This window comes from Eschscholzia californica, unplaced genomic scaffold (genome assembly GCF_041429995.1).
Source record: "Eschscholzia californica isolate CP2 unplaced genomic scaffold, dmEscCali1.0.p SCAF_5, whole genome shotgun sequence".
Lineage (NCBI taxonomy): Eukaryota > Viridiplantae > Streptophyta > Magnoliopsida > Ranunculales > Papaveraceae > Eschscholzia > Eschscholzia californica.
Window position 1 is genome coordinate 37636763 of NW_028238472.1, and position 15907 is coordinate 37652669.

The 15907-nt window shown below is 34.9% G+C and overlaps 1 long non-coding RNA gene across 3 annotated transcripts; it reads right to left on the bottom strand.

Moving 5' to 3' along the window:
• Positions 1 to 9172: 9172 nt before the first annotated feature.
• On the bottom strand, positions 9173 to 12145 carry LOC147538988 (uncharacterized). 3 transcript variants are annotated; one of them, XR_015225649.1, is made up of 7 exons: positions 11882 to 12145; positions 11605 to 11646; positions 10678 to 10813; positions 10316 to 10575; positions 10002 to 10075; positions 9461 to 9922; positions 9173 to 9379 (listed from the first exon to the last, which is right to left on the bottom strand). It is a non-coding gene; the product is annotated as an uncharacterized LOC147538988 (long non-coding RNA). The 3 variants fall into 3 exon arrangements; XR_015225650.1 differs by lacking the exon at positions 10678 to 10813 and having other exon boundaries at positions 9461 to 9580; XR_015225648.1 differs by lacking the exon at positions 10678 to 10813.
• Positions 12146 to 15907: the final 3762 nt, after the last annotated feature.

The following is a 15907-nucleotide window of genomic DNA, read 5'->3' on the forward strand; positions in this document are numbered from 1 at the left end:
TCATTAAGAGAAGAGAATGTTTCGTTCAATCTCGAACTGCATAAAACTCGGAACCTCTTGAATTCTCCAGTCAGTAAAGGCATTTTTGTAGTTGTTAGTACTAAAAGTTTGCGGAAGCTATCGAACCTATCCTAGAAATTGATCCGACTATGAAAATTAATCGAAAAGCTAAGCCAAAATCTAAATATGCGAACAAAATTTAACGAGGTTCGCTTAAAGCCTACGTCCTCGGGCGAACAAGAAAACTTTATTGAAGGATAGATGAAGACGACTCACACAACCCGCAAGTTCGTCCCAAGATGGTACCGTATAGAAATTTAACCTTCTATACTAGATCTTCGACGACCGAGAAATTAAACACCGCTCAAAACTATGAACAAAATTTCTCTCTCACTTGCTCTCTCTAAAGAATAGTTGTTGTGTTTGTTGTTGATGTATTATTACAAGCACTCAAACCCCCTATTTATATAGGATATCCAGCGTCATAACAAGCCCAATAATAGGAACTTTGGTTTCTAAATTTTAGTAACACCAAAATTTAGAAACCAAAATTACAAACTGCCTATTTCCACGAACCGCCTCTCACAATTCTCCACCTGGTACACAATTTGATACACTTCAAATTTTAGACGAACACCAGGATACTCCTTGTAAGATATATCTGCTTCTTGTAACTTCATTCGACTGCACCATATGTTGACCGTGGCTGCCTACATACCCTTTTATAGGATCAAGCCTACTGTAGTTCTACCAACCCTTCACATAAAGATTACCTTGTCGCCATTACGCCCTTTCGGGCAACTTAACACGAGCCGATTTGTAGCAATTCCAGGCAATGCTGAAACTTGCTACACGTCACCACTTTAGTCAACATGTCCGTGGGATTCTCATCTGTGTAAACCTTCATGAGAGAAACATCACCTTCCTCTATGGCATCTCATACAAAGTGATATCTGACATCGATATGCTTAGTACGAGCATGATGGACCTGATTCTTCGCCAAGTGGATCGCACTTTGACTATCACACGATACATCTACGCACACCTGCTTAATCCCTAGATCATCCAAAAGACCCCACAACCACAATGCTTCCTTCACACCCTCGCCCATAGCCATATACTCGGCCTCCGTAGTAGATAACGCAACTGTAGATTGTAACATCGATCGCCAACAAACTGGAGCACCATGTACCTTAAATACATAACTAGTAGTAGATCGTCTTCAATCTGGATCGCTAGCATAATTTGAGTCAACATAACCGTTCACCTGACATGTGTCTCCACAAAAGCACAAACCCGTATCAACGGTACCCTTCAAGTACCTCAAGACCCACTTCACAGCTTCTCAATGTGTCTTCCCCGGGTTTGCCATAAGCCTACTAACCACACTGATCGCTTGTGAAATATCAGGACGAGTACACACCATAGCGTACATCAAACTGCACTAGCATATGGTACACGATTCATATGATCCTTCTCCACCGTAGTAGTGGGAGATTGTCTTCCCGAGAGCCTGAAGTGCGGTGCCAAAGGTGTTAACACCGCCTTCACATTCTACATCCCGAACCGAGAAACTACTCGTTCGATGTAACCTTTCTGATTCAAGTAAAGTTTCTTACTTGACTGCTCTCTCTTAATCTCCATTCCCAGTATCTTCTTTGCAGCGCCCATGTCTTTCATCTCAAATTCTTGACTGAATTGAGATTTCAACTTATCTATCTCCACCATGCTTCGAGAAGCAATAAGCATGTCATCCAAATACAAAAGGAGATAAATAAAGTCACCTTCGCGAAGCTTCTTGATGTTTACACAACAATCATAGTCACTTCCGCGAAAACCATGCTTTAGCATGAAAAAAAGCAAATCGTTTGTACTATTGGCGAGGGGATTGTTTCAATCCGTAAAGAGACTTCCTCAAACGACATACTTGATTTTTTTTGTCCTCAACCTTGTATCGCCCAGGTTGAGCCATATAAATTTCTTCTTCCAAATCACCGTGCAAGAAGGCGGTTTTAACATCGAGGTATTCCAGCTCAAGATCACCATGAGCAACAATACTCAATAGCACCCGAATAAAAGTATGTTTCACGACCGGGGAGAAAATCTCATTATAGTCGACCCCTTCTTTCTGTGCATAACCCTTAGCCACTAGTCTTGCCTTATACCTTGTACCCTTGATTTCGGAAGAATCCTCTTTCTTCTTGTACACCCATTTACAACCAATAACAGACTTACCTTCGGGCAATGGGACAACCTCCCATGTCTTGCTCTTGTGAAGAGACTCCATCTCTTCTTGCATAGCAACCAACCAGCTCTCTCTTTCCTCCGCGGTAAAAGCTTGTTTGAAGGTGACCGACTCGTCGTCTTCCACCGAGAGTTCATATTCAACCACATTTGCCTGCCCGTAATGCCTAAGAGGTTTGTCTGACCCTAACCTCTGTACCGACTTATATGACCGTTTCGGCCTAGTGTGTAACGAAACATCCTGCTGCTGTTGTTGTAAAACTTGTGTACCTTCCCCTTGAATCTCCTCATGATCGGGTTCATCAATTTTTTCATCCTGAGTATTATCCTGATGCTCCACCGAATCATGATTCCTAAAAACCCGTTATTCTTCGGCTTCTACTTCCAGTACTTGAGCTTTAGTAGACTCAACATCACCATAACTAGGCACCGTAGCTTTCGCCATAGCTACAATAGGTAACCGCCTCTCACAGTAGTTAAAATAGCGAGGATTGAATTTTCGAGTTTAGTTGTTGAACACCTTTATTTGATCAATTAAATTTGAGATTCAACTTATGATCATAGTTGTGGTAGTGCCTTGTTCAAGGGCTCGTTACCTTTTATAGACTTGCTTAACCGACTGTTGATAAACGGTCTTCATGAGGCGGTTTAGATCCACCTTCTGGAGATGAAACTGTTATTTCACAGTCGTCAGATATCGAGATTCCTCTGTGGGTTTATCCTATATGTTCGATAGACGTTAGTTCTCTTATTCAAGGATATCGGTATTCGAGATTGATTGAGCTTTTGATCTTGCATATTTTGTGAGGAAACTTCTCCCGCATGACTCTTGTATCTCAACTTATTTAAATACTTCAGATCTTTGCCGCTTGGAATTTAGGATCAGATTCGGGGTTAAGTCGGGATAGTATTAGGCACACTTCTTTCCCCCGTCTCCCCCTCCCATATTTCGAGATTAAGGTATCGACCCCACTTATGTAGACCTTCTTTATCTTACGAGAATCTTGGGAAGACCTGATTGTATTACGAACCAGAGCAGGGCTTAGGCGCTTAGGATACTTGTACCGACCCCCAGTTATGTGATTGAGTGGCAGAGCTCTTCTAGATTCAACCTCTCTGGTGACTTGATACAGATTGACCCATTGGTTTTAGGTCTTTTCTTGATTTATTGACCATAGTTAACTGATGACCATTTTTCGGATAACCAGACATAACGAGAAAGAATTATATGGAGTAGGTCGTGGAAGCGAGATTTACTCTAAAATATAAAGGTCTTCTAAATATTATTATTAAAGAGAATAGTGCAGACGAAATATTAGTGCTCATGCATTAAGTCACTTACAGGATCACATACACGATGATCTGAAGTCAAAATAATTGTATGTGGAAGAACCCTAACTTTTTGGAATATCTTGAAAGATAGGTATATATGATCACCTGAAGATGGTCATCCTTCCAAAAGTTCTTGATGGTTTTATTAATCTCCAGTGACAAGATTTTTTTTTTAACTCTAGTCTTTGTAAAATTGTTTCACGACTAAAAGTAGGTGGAGATATTATTAGTGATGAGAAAATGACTAATAAGATCTTGAGTACATTTCGCGCCTCGAATTTTGTCTTGCAGACGCAATACTGAGAACAAGGTTTTTCTAAATTTTCCCAGTTAATCACCTATATCCTATTCAGCGAACAAAATAACCAGTTGTTGTTACAAAATTATGAATTTCGGCCTACTGGATCCGCACCTGTGCCTGAAGTACATGCAATGTTGTCTAGTGATCTTGAAAAGGTAACAAAATTACAAAGAGAAATGTGGTTCTAAAATAAACCACCGAAGTGCACCCCACACGAACAAATAACAAATAGCAGGCAACTTCCTTCCCACCGGAAATGAGAAAATGGAAAAAATTCAAAATTTAATGCAACAAGAAAGCCGCATAAAGTAAAGAGCAAGGCAAATACCCCTTCCAAAGTTCGTGTAGAACAACTGTTAGCATTATAACATGGAAGGTCATTGGTCTCGTACCCATCGTACAAAAAAACAATTGGTTGACCTTCATCCAAATATTCTTGCGTATATTTATAATTTGATATTTGGTTTTATATTAAAAATGAAATTATTCCGTAAATTTGTTGTACACACCATATTTTGTATGATAAATTTTTGAGTTTGTAAACGTTTATAATTTACTAGGTTTCCATACAGACGCAACGGGTCCTTCTTGGCTAATGCCGATAGGTAATATTTTTTTTTATTTACTCCAAAGGGAGAAGAAGAAGATATTGTTAATAGTTTTTGGGAGATTTTATAAGCGATGCCCAAAATTGTTATAGACAATCTGGCTAGAGGCAATCCCTAATGTAGTTAAAGACAATGTGTATTGAAGAGGCAATCGTCAAGTAAGATTTGACCTAACGCTGTCGACGGACTTCGACCCACTATCTGATTTTTCTTCTCTCTCTTCTTCCTTCCTTCTTCAGCTTCTCCTTCTTCTTTCCTCTTCGCTCTAATAATAAAAAAAATCTATTACCTTAGTACCAAAAGGACCCTCTGGTTATCCGTTTCTTGAAGGTTTATTCCCTGAGATAAAGAGGTAAGAACATCAAATCCTAAGTTCCGTATGGTATTAATGAAAGGAAAACCAGAAAACAAATGAAATCAGAAACCTCAAGCTCCGCTTCAATCTCCTCTCGTTCCTGACCTGTTGCTATAGGCATTACATCTTCAACCGTCTTTTTCCAATTGGAGAAAATGGTATCTACAAAAACACATGTATCTCCACAAAATTAAAACCTTAGGTATTAAATTGAATAAAAAAAGGAATAACTTCTTTTGGATCATTACTAGAATGAGAAGGTGGATGTTGAGAGAAGAGAGGGGAAGTGGTCTGAAAAAGAGAAATTTTGGTGGGGGGGGGGGGGGGGGGGGAAGATGAAACTACTGAGTTGATAAGACGGTGATTCGTTCGTTTATTAAAATTAAGTTTCAGAATTGTTCGAAATGAAGATACAATTTGAAGGTGAGAAAACACATCTTGAAAATTTTCGCAGGCTTTGATCTCCCATTACCTCTTTATTTGAGGGACTTTTTGTTTTAATTAAGATTGCTCGAATGAGATGGGTGGCCGGTGACTTTTCGTCGGGTTGGTCAACTTAACCTTCTAAGTAGCATTGCCTTTAACCAAACTTGGTCATGATGAATTTACTAAGTCTAACTTGCAAAATACATTGCCTTTAACCGCGTATAAATCGTGAGAGAAAAAAAGTAGGGAGAATGTGGGAGTAGTTATTGTAAGGAGATCGTAACCGATTTTGACACTAACACATTTCTTTTTTTAGTCTATTTACATAAAAAGGATTTTATATCATCCGTCGGATATGACTGCCAAACTCTCAGAAAAAATAGACGGTCAGATTTATCCAAATAACCGATTGACCTGTTTTTATATATAACTAAGTTTCCGCAGCGTCATACGGACGCGACAGATCCCTTTTGGCTAACGCCGTAAAATTCTGAAATTCTTTCTTACAAATTATCAACTTCGATTATCTTAGTAATTTTCATACATCAAATTCCAAATTCAGTGGAGAAAATATGTGTGCGGCTCAGGGGAAGTGATTTATGTAGTTTAGAGTAGTTTAGATTGTAACCGATTTTCTCCCCACTAATTTATCTTCCTCCCACGATCTTCTTCCATAATTGTAGGTATTTACTAAATGCCAACAATAGCCTTGCAGTTAATTATTGACACTAATACCCTTTCAATTTGAGTCGATTTACACGAACATGATTTTATATCGGTCGTTGGATGTGATCTCTATCAAACTCCCAATAAAAATGAACGACGAGACTTATACCTCACATAACCGACTGACCTGTTTTAATATATAGGATTTATTTATGTTATTTTCGTTAAAGAAGAATTCGATATATTTATACTAGGAAAGATGGGATAAATGGTTAAAAAACACTAGCAAGTTATCAATAAGTTATCTCAATAGAGGTGGCGAATGAGAGCATCTCCAACACAACACTTAGAGCGTCTCTAATGCAAAACTCAAAAATAATTTCATTAGTCTTATGCACCAAGTCTCAAGAGGTATTCTTATGATACGTGGAAAAATAGAGATTTTCCAATTTTTACCTCTGACACAAATTGTTTTTAAAAACTTTCTTTGCTTATGTGGCATGATAATATTTATGTAGAAATGTTTAGTTATTTCAGAAACTAGGTATAACCCGTGCCTCCGACATGGATACTTCAATTGAATACTTTACCCAAATAATTACACTAATAAAGTGATACATTAAAAGAAAAAAAAATAAAATAAGAGAAGAGGTGTTTAAATCTGTCACACCATATCTCTTGAAACAAATATCTTAATCTCTTTAAAATTTGTTAGATTGAAAAGATACATTTTTATTTAGGTCTGAATACATTTTTATTTAGGTAAGATTTGTTGGAATGTCTTTCACCTTCTCATAGAGAGTTAAATGGTGAAATAAGCTAAATTTGACATGATACAAAATCCATACTTTGTTTTCGTTTGAGTACTCTGCTTAAAATCTTACACAAGTCAATAAATTCATGTGAATGAGATTCAAATGAATTTCTATGCAATTCATGGAATGTCTATTTTCAGTTTTTGTTAAACTGATGTTCATGATTCATGAATCAACAAAATAAGAACAATTAAACAAAAAGATTATCAAACAAGAAGAGAGAATGTTCAGATAATTTGGAAATAATGAATCAGAAGAAGATAAATTGAATAAATTAAACTTACTCATTCACCAGGGGTTCAAACCATAAACGAATGAGGTCATAACCTTCAGGTAACAAAGAATCCAAAAAGCTACCTTATTGGGCTTTTTCTCTTTTAAAACCCAAGAAGTATTAGAATGGTACATGTTCATACTCAAAATCGCAGCTGCCCTGAAGCAACAATTCCTATACAAATATCTCCATGATAAATTGATGGTCGTGAATTAAATTGGGATAATCAAACCCTTTTACATAAATTAGTAGGGAGCATGAAGAAGACCATGAGAATGAAGAAAGGTAAAAAAGTCTTACCTTTGCAGAAGCATCAAGAAGAACAACTAATTTGGGATGTTTCAATGAATATAACCTTTTGACCTTTTGGAGTTTCAATCTTTTGAGTTTCCAGAGAGGATGGAGAGGCTTACCTTTTGGAGTTTCAATGTTTGAGTTTCCAGAGATAATGAAAAGGCGTTTGGAATTGAGAGAGGATGACAGTTTTCTTATTCAGCCACGTGAATTACATTCATTCATTAGAGTTGCTTAGGATAGATGGTCAAGATTTATATATACTTCAATAAGACGAAATTAATGATTTTTTTTTAACGTTAATCGTAATTGAAACGATCTAAGAGTTGATATTTGCCGACCTGTGACGAACTGTTGGATTTATCTTTATGTTTGTCCCAGAGTTTGTCTTTGAGTTTGTCCCAGTCAGCACTCACCATTCTGTTTTATATAATAGACTAGGTATAGCCCGTGCCTACGGCACGGTGAGAATTAAAAATTTAATATAAGCTTCCGCGTTGTTATTGTTAAGCCCAAACTCCATCGATTCACAGAATGACCTTAAATTAATAGGAAGTTCTTTAGGCGTCAGTAATTACCTATAGGAGAAATTCTACACCCGACACTCTCAAATGGTTCCATTAGTATAATATTACATCGTTCAGCATTAGAATTTGTGAAGTATTAACTTTTGAACATTCTCTCTTTATAAGACGATTTTAAAAAAGACTTAGGGTCCGTTTGATACGTGTGAAAACCATTTTTTTTCTGATGGGAAGGAAAACCACTTTTTTTCTGATAGGAAAGAAAACCAAAAATTTCTCAAGAAAATCAATTTTTTGTGTTTGTTATGACATAAGAAAATATGATGAGAAATTTTTAAAGGCACCCAACTATTTATTTTCGGCACCCTCTTTACAGAATAAAAGGGCGCCAACTGCAAGGAAGTTGGGCGCCTTTAGAGATTAGCAAATGAAGCCCTGGAAACGAACAGCAGCAACCTCCATTGTTCATGGCTATTAGGGTTACAAGAAATAAAAACTGATCGATAATGGATTGCAATTAGGGCTACAGGAATCAAAACTAATCAAACCAGTAATCGATTAGGATAAGAAAGTAATCAAAAACCTAATAGAAAACTAATAAAAACTAATCGATTAGGGTTAAATGAATCAAAACTAATCAAAAACCTAATCGACCAGGAATCAAAACCCTAACGCGACTAGTGCCAAAATATCACTCTAAACTAGGGTTTGCAAACAGAGATGATTACTTCCGTTAGAGATCCACAATCCTTTTGGGTCATCTTTACATGTTGATGCTTTAAATTTCAATGGAGATTTCAAATGAAGTTTGCATCTTGCTGATCTTGGCCATCTAGGTGAATGATCTCATTAGATTAAAATTGATGATGACTTATGGTATACATGGAGAAAGTGAGAAAGATGATCAGTTTTGGTTTCAAGTTGCCAAACTTTAGAGAGGGAACAACCATGGTTGGTTAGCTGAGAAAGAAAGAGAGATAACGGGATTACGGGAGGAAGGAGAGAGAGAGCGCGACCAGTGAAGGGTTAGAAAACAACTTTCCCACGTTTTTTGTAAGAAAATTTTTAACCCGATTTTCTAACCTTTTTTTCTAACGGAAATCAGTTTTCCGACCTTTTTAGTCCTATCAAACGGAAGAAAATCGATTTTCATACGAAAATCAATTTTCTAACCCCATTTTCACACTTATCAAACAGACCCTTAGGCCTAACTAATTTTAACACAGTACCAGAGCATTGCTTGCACGGATTTGCTTGTTGATGTCTAATGGGTTTCCATCACCCTCACAACATCCGTAAGCCACTGAAACAAACTTATTTGTACTCATGCGTACTATTAGTGAAGCACAATGAAAGTATCCCATTTATATGAAATATCATTGTTGAATTCGTGTCTAAGAAATTATAAGAAAATGCATGATAGATTACAAACACAACCCTGTACGTCATCATTGAATATCTTTGTAGAGTTTCAAAACACTTCCATAGAAAACAAATAAATATTCTTTTCATTCTAACCTCGGTTGGCGTAGTAACAAATCTGCAAAGTTCCAACATAAAGTGAGAAGAAGTAATTTTGTTGAACCACATGAGAAATAAATAAATTGAAGTAAATTTTCACCGATGTATTTTAGTGGGTTGATGGCAGCAGTTGTAACATCCACGTCGAGTTCCGCAGTACATATCCTTATCCTCGAACTCCAAGGGCACAAAGGGTTAGAATATTACTTCCATCTGTCAACTTACATACAAATATGCATTGTTAACCGATAATTAATCCACTTTGGGTAGTGGAAGATGAAAGTGGTGAAGATGGAGTGAAGTTTTCGTGATGTCAACACAATCATCGTGTATCTCATATAATTTACATTGCTCATCTCTCACTCTCTAGACAAAATAAATATGGCACCATTTACCCCAAATTGCATATAACAACAACCGAATTCACTAAAACTCTTTTAGTGGTAGTGGATAATAGATCTGATTCTATATTCAACCCAACATCATACAGAACTAATCAAACAGAAAAAGAACAAAGAATTTAAAAATCCAGTAAAAAAGGTGAGGATGTTACAATCTTGATCTGAAAATGCAGAAGTTCTATTCAAAATCCAAGAAAAATTAGGAAGAATAATTTTAATTTTAGGGTTATGCTGACATACCTGGAATTGAAAAATCTGAAGGGTCAACCGTAGGAAAAACATTAACATCGGAAGTTGATTAGTTTTTGGCTTTGCTATAATCAAATTTAAAAACGAAACCAAACTATTAGAAGAAACTCTTTATTCTCGTAGTCTAGTTATATGAACCATTAGTACCGTCAAGAATTCAGGAAGAAACGAAAACAAACTAATCAACCACCAATTTCAGCAGAACTTTACATAAGTTGAAGGGTTTAAACTAACATGAGATGGTGAAAAAATAACTCGAAATGATCAAAATACGAAGGAAAAAAATGAAAAGTATAAGCTTTTACCTTAAATACCTCATTGACCGATTTGACATCCAATGTGCTTGCTAAATAACCTGAACCACTGTGTAATTACGTAGAAAGCATTAAAAAAAATAGCTTTATTGTTGGTAAACAACCATTAAAAAGTAATTCACAGTTGGAGTCTGGAGTGACTGGAATTCAGCAATTTATGTAGAAGCTGTGAAACAAAACTCATCTTTATATGACCACGTGTCCAACATAAGCACACTAAGCAAAGGTAGATATTTCCACGGAAGCATCACCTGCCACAATGTAATTTGTAAAATCTTCTACCTCTCTGTCTCCATTACCACTTTGAAATTAAAATTTAACGAATAGGAGTTTATATATACAACACAACTTACAACTTATGCAATACACACGAGTAACATCTTCATCAAAGCAACCATTTCTCAACAAACATAACAAATCTCCACAATTCAAGTACTCCGTCATAAAATAAAGGTTTTCACGACATGTAAATGGATACAAGAAATGCACCTGGCTAAGTTTAAACAATATTTTAGCCACGACAATAGAAATGTAAATATTTTCCAAGAGATGCAATTCTAAGTAGGAGATATCTTTGTACCTAAAGAAGAAGTGTGATTAAGCTGTGCATATTACTGAGATGATAAAAAAAGATAGTATTTTTTTTGTTGAAATAAGAAGATAGTAATTGGAAAGGGGTTTATCAGGTTCCTGTTTTAGAATGAATTAGTTTAGTAGATGTCATACTACCACAATCAAGATAATGCGTTTAACATGAAGAATGAAGAAAAATCCATTATCCATATTACATACCGAGAAAGAGAGTGAAAAATGAATCTATATGAGCATCCTAAGTGACCTCATTTTAAATAATTTAAGTTTATGTTTTTTGTTTTGACATTCTTCCTCTAGAAAATCATGTTTTGACATTATCCATATTAGAAAACCAAGAAACAGAGTTATCAAATGAGTGAAAGATGAAGATCACAACCCATTATGTATTAAAATTCACATAGACATTTCATCAAACATGTAGTGTGTATTGAGAAGTTGGTACAAAGATTTAAGTTCTTCTTTTTTTATTTAAACATGACTTTACCATAGTCAACTATAACTTAAACATAATCTGGAAATCTGAACCGTGTCAATTCATATAAAGCATGAGTGCTCGCAAGAAGGTAATTCATCACTTAATGAAACCGTGTCAATTCGTACAAAGACCATGTTTCCCATACCTTGTCAATTCGTACAAAGACCATGTCCCTAATAATCTAAGGAGAAGAAATGATATAAGCTAATACCTCGTAAACTTCCCAGGGCCTATGATCTCCCTATTCCACACCCTGTAACAACAAAAACTATGTCATTAACTTTAAAAATCATTTAAAACCAAAATCAAACTGAACAAGTAAACAATTTGCAGAAGATCACAGATTTCGATTTTCAGATTATATAGGAAAATCTGAAGCCATTATAACTGTGAAGAGGAAGATGAACAACATTTTCCAGTTTAGCTTGAGAGATAGTATGTGAAGATGAAAAAATTGAAAAAGCTGAATTATTTAACATCTGTTCTACCCGAAGAAATTAAAAATCCACGAGGTGTTAAGGAGCGAAGGAGTAGGGTTGTCTTCTTCTCAACGATTCTGGATTAGAAAATAGTAAGAAAATTGGCCGATTTGGTAACGGAAAGGAAGCAGACAAATTTGAAGTGAGAGAGAGCGAGATAATGAAAATGAAATCTCATTAAGGGGTTTAGGCGTTTCACAAACAGTTAATTGGGCATTTCAGAGAGAGTTCATGGAGAGATAGAGAAAGAAAAGAAATGAAAACGAAATCTCATTAAGGCCATGTTTGGCGCGCGGGAATCGCGTGGGAATGGAATGTGATTCCTGGGAATCACAATCCTGATATTGTTTGGCTCGCGAGAATGCAGTGGGAATCTTATTCCCGGGGGAATAGAATTCCCTCAAAATGGGGTAATAGCAAACCCAGGGAGGGGGGTGGGTTTGTGATTCCCATTCCCGGGAATGCTTTGTTTTAATATTTATAGACCAAATTATCCTTAATAAAATATTAGAATGACTATTATTAAAATCGTCCTCCACACAATATCACAACTAAAAAAATTAAAAACCTATGGTTAGCCACCACCATAGCAATACTTTCTCTCGCTCAAATGTACCTCTTTCTCCCTCTCTAGTTTTTTCTCTCTTCTCTTGTTCTTTTTTCATTACGATCGATTTCTTAATGTTTAAAAAGAAAAAAATTTAGCCATGACCTTTATTTATTTTAAATAATTTTTTTTTAAATGGTCAGCGTCCCTCGAACCTTTGACCTCCGAAGTGGAAGATTATACCTTTTACGACTCCAACCAAAGGTTGTTGACATTTTAGATACTATTTAATTGGTGTGTCATGTTACTATTTCATATCTGCAATTTTGAATAAATAATACTGATTAAAGTACATAATAAAATTGACTTTTTATTTATGTAGTTTAAGGATATAATAGAAATTTGACAAAAAATTATATTCCGATTCCTACACGAACCAAACACCAAGTTAGGAATCTATCAGGAATCGAATTCCTATTCCTGGCCAAACCAAACATCAAACTGAATGATCTGATTCCCGGGAATCGTGTTACGGGAATGTGATTCCCGGGAATCACATTCCATTCCCGTCCGCCAAACATGGCCTAAGGGTTTCGGGAGTTTCACAGACAATTAATTGGGCGTTTCTGAGAAAGAGAGAGTTATTTTAATCTGAAAGATTGAACCAACCCTGAAAGGGAGTTTTAGACGGTCTAGATTCATAGTCTTCTTTACTCTCTTGCATTGAGGAGGTGAATAAACTTATATCTTTTAGGGTGGGTAATATATTCAGTGGCCAAGATTTGTAGAAAAACACAATGAACGACCAGATTTGTCTTTCGACTTGTCCCAGTCAGCACAAAACATTGTGTTTTGTTATATAGACTAGTTATAACCCGTGCCACTAGGGCACGGACAATTGTGTCTTGCGAATCATAAAAAGTCAATGATTTTTTACCGATGAATACGAAGTACATCACATTTACAAACAATATGAAACAAGAATAATACTGGCGAACATAAAATCATAAATAAAAAATTTAAAATAAGTCAATAGTTTTTAAATGGGCTTGAAATCGATAATTAGTTTTGGAAGCAACATAAAAAATCACTGAAGTTTTTAGGTCGTATAATAAAGGTAAAAATTCATTTTACTTTTACAAGAGATAAAAATCACAGAGGTTTTCATATACGCATATATATAAAACTACCACCTAATTGACTCTTACTCGTCTCAATTTTTTTTTTTTGAAAAGTAAAAAAGATAATAGATTTAAATCGTAAAATCAGAGAAAGAATAACAATTAACTCTTCAAGTAGATGCTTTTCAAATCTAGTAGAAGCGATACAAAAAGATTGAAAATCAAAACTTCAATGAAAAATTTATTTCTGCACTTTAGAAAGATTAACATAGAAAGCAAAAATAAAGTAGATCGATAGAGAAAGAGATACATGTAGAGAGAAGGAGATTTATCATTTAGCAACAATTGTATTTACAATTAATTATTTCAGTAAACTTATGGAGAATACACAATATTAATAAAAGATCTATATATACTGAATTTTATGTATTAATCATACATTACTAATTACATATTAACAAAATTAAGAAAAACTAATGTTGAACCATCGACAAATTTTTTATGCTAAATCAACTAAGAAAAACTAATATTGAACCATCGACAAAAATTTCTTCTACTAAAAAATAAGAAATTTGGTAAGAAAAAGGTAGATAGAAGTGAAAGAAAGAAAGATTGAAAATGGAAAGTATATATAGAGAAAGGATTGGGAGATAAAATCCATCAATCTTCTTCTTTTATAACCGAAAGACAATTATTTTTTGAAAATTATGGAGATAGAGAGGTTACGAGGGAGATATCAACGGTTAAGATTTTATGAGATTTTAGGAATTAAGATCTAAGGGTTATTATTTCATAACCTAAAACACAATTAATATTGAAAAAGTTATGGAGATAATAAATTGTGAAAATGGTCATTAGTATAAAATTAATCTGTCATTAATTTTATGATGGTGGTTATAATTTGAGATAAGAAGTAAGGGTTGAGATTTAACTGTGGAAATTGAACGGTCAAAATTTATCGTGGGTTTGTATAATAGATTTAGTGAATGGGTGAAAGAATTATTTTTTTTTTTCCAGGTAGGTAAGAGATCTAATGGCTAATATCTGAGAAAAAATACAACAGACGGTTAGATCTATCATTTGGTTTGTCTCAGTCAGCACAAAACATTGTGTTTTGTTATATAGATTGTTACACACATTCAATGAGTGGGTGAACGAATTTTATTATTTTGGAGTAAGTAATAGTTCTAGTGGCCTAGATTTAAGAAAAAACAGAATAGATGGCTGGATTTATAGGTTGGTTTGTCCCAGTCAGCACAACACATTACATTTTATATAATAGATGGAAGATATTATGCGATTCATGAGAGAAGATGAAGCAGAGAAAACCATGAGTTTATTTGAAGGAGCACATGAAAACAAGAAAGTCAGCAAGAAATCGCTAAAGAATTGGGTGGTAATTATCTTACTCCTACTTCGTACTTGTTATTGAAATGCATCCTTTTATATGAAATGCATCCTTTTGATGTCGGTGACCGGTGCGAAGCTCCCCACATCAAAATAATTAGGTCAAATTTTCTCCTAATGGATGCTCATGGAGTTCTTCTTCATTGCTGCTCATTTACCTTTTAGTTTTCCGAAAGAATTAGGTCAGATTTTCCATGGTTTTGCATATTCTTGTTACTAAATTTTGGCTTTACACAATCCTAGTTTTGTTAGATTTCTTGTACATATAGTTCCCGAATTTAACTCTTGTGAATATGGGTTTTTCTTCCCATTTTGTTATGATTAGTAAATTTGATACTATTTCATTTCATATAGTGATGTTGGGATTTTGATTATTTTCGTTATTAGTTTTTCCTTATTGGTAAATAGCAGACGTAAATCTTGGAACAATAAAAAATTGAATGGCTGTAAGGAATGCTGTAAAGTGCGGAAATGTCGAGGATGCAATCGAAAAAGTTAATGATTTGAATCCTGAAGTATGATGGTTGAATCTCTTCACTACTTTATGATGATTTTCTTTGTTAACTATAGATATTTGCTTTCGTGATCATATTTTCGACGCCCTTACTTCACTTTTGACAAACATCCTAATATCTTGGTGTTCTTTTGATGAAAAAATTAGCGTGCAAACTGTACTAAATCGATTAACAAAGATATTTTAGGATATTTGCTATGTTCTTTTGATAAACATCCTAGCGTGCAAACTGTAATAAATCGAGATAAAAATGTAACACATAACACATAATCTTGGTGTTCTTTTGACGAAAACTATTAAAAAGGGGGGAAATAATAAATTAAGGGGTTTTTAGTTATTTGCGCCAACAATATTAAAAATAGTTATAAAAGCAATAAACCTTTAATAGTTATTAGATTTTGACAAAACTTAATAATTATTAGATTTGAACAAAAATTATATATTAG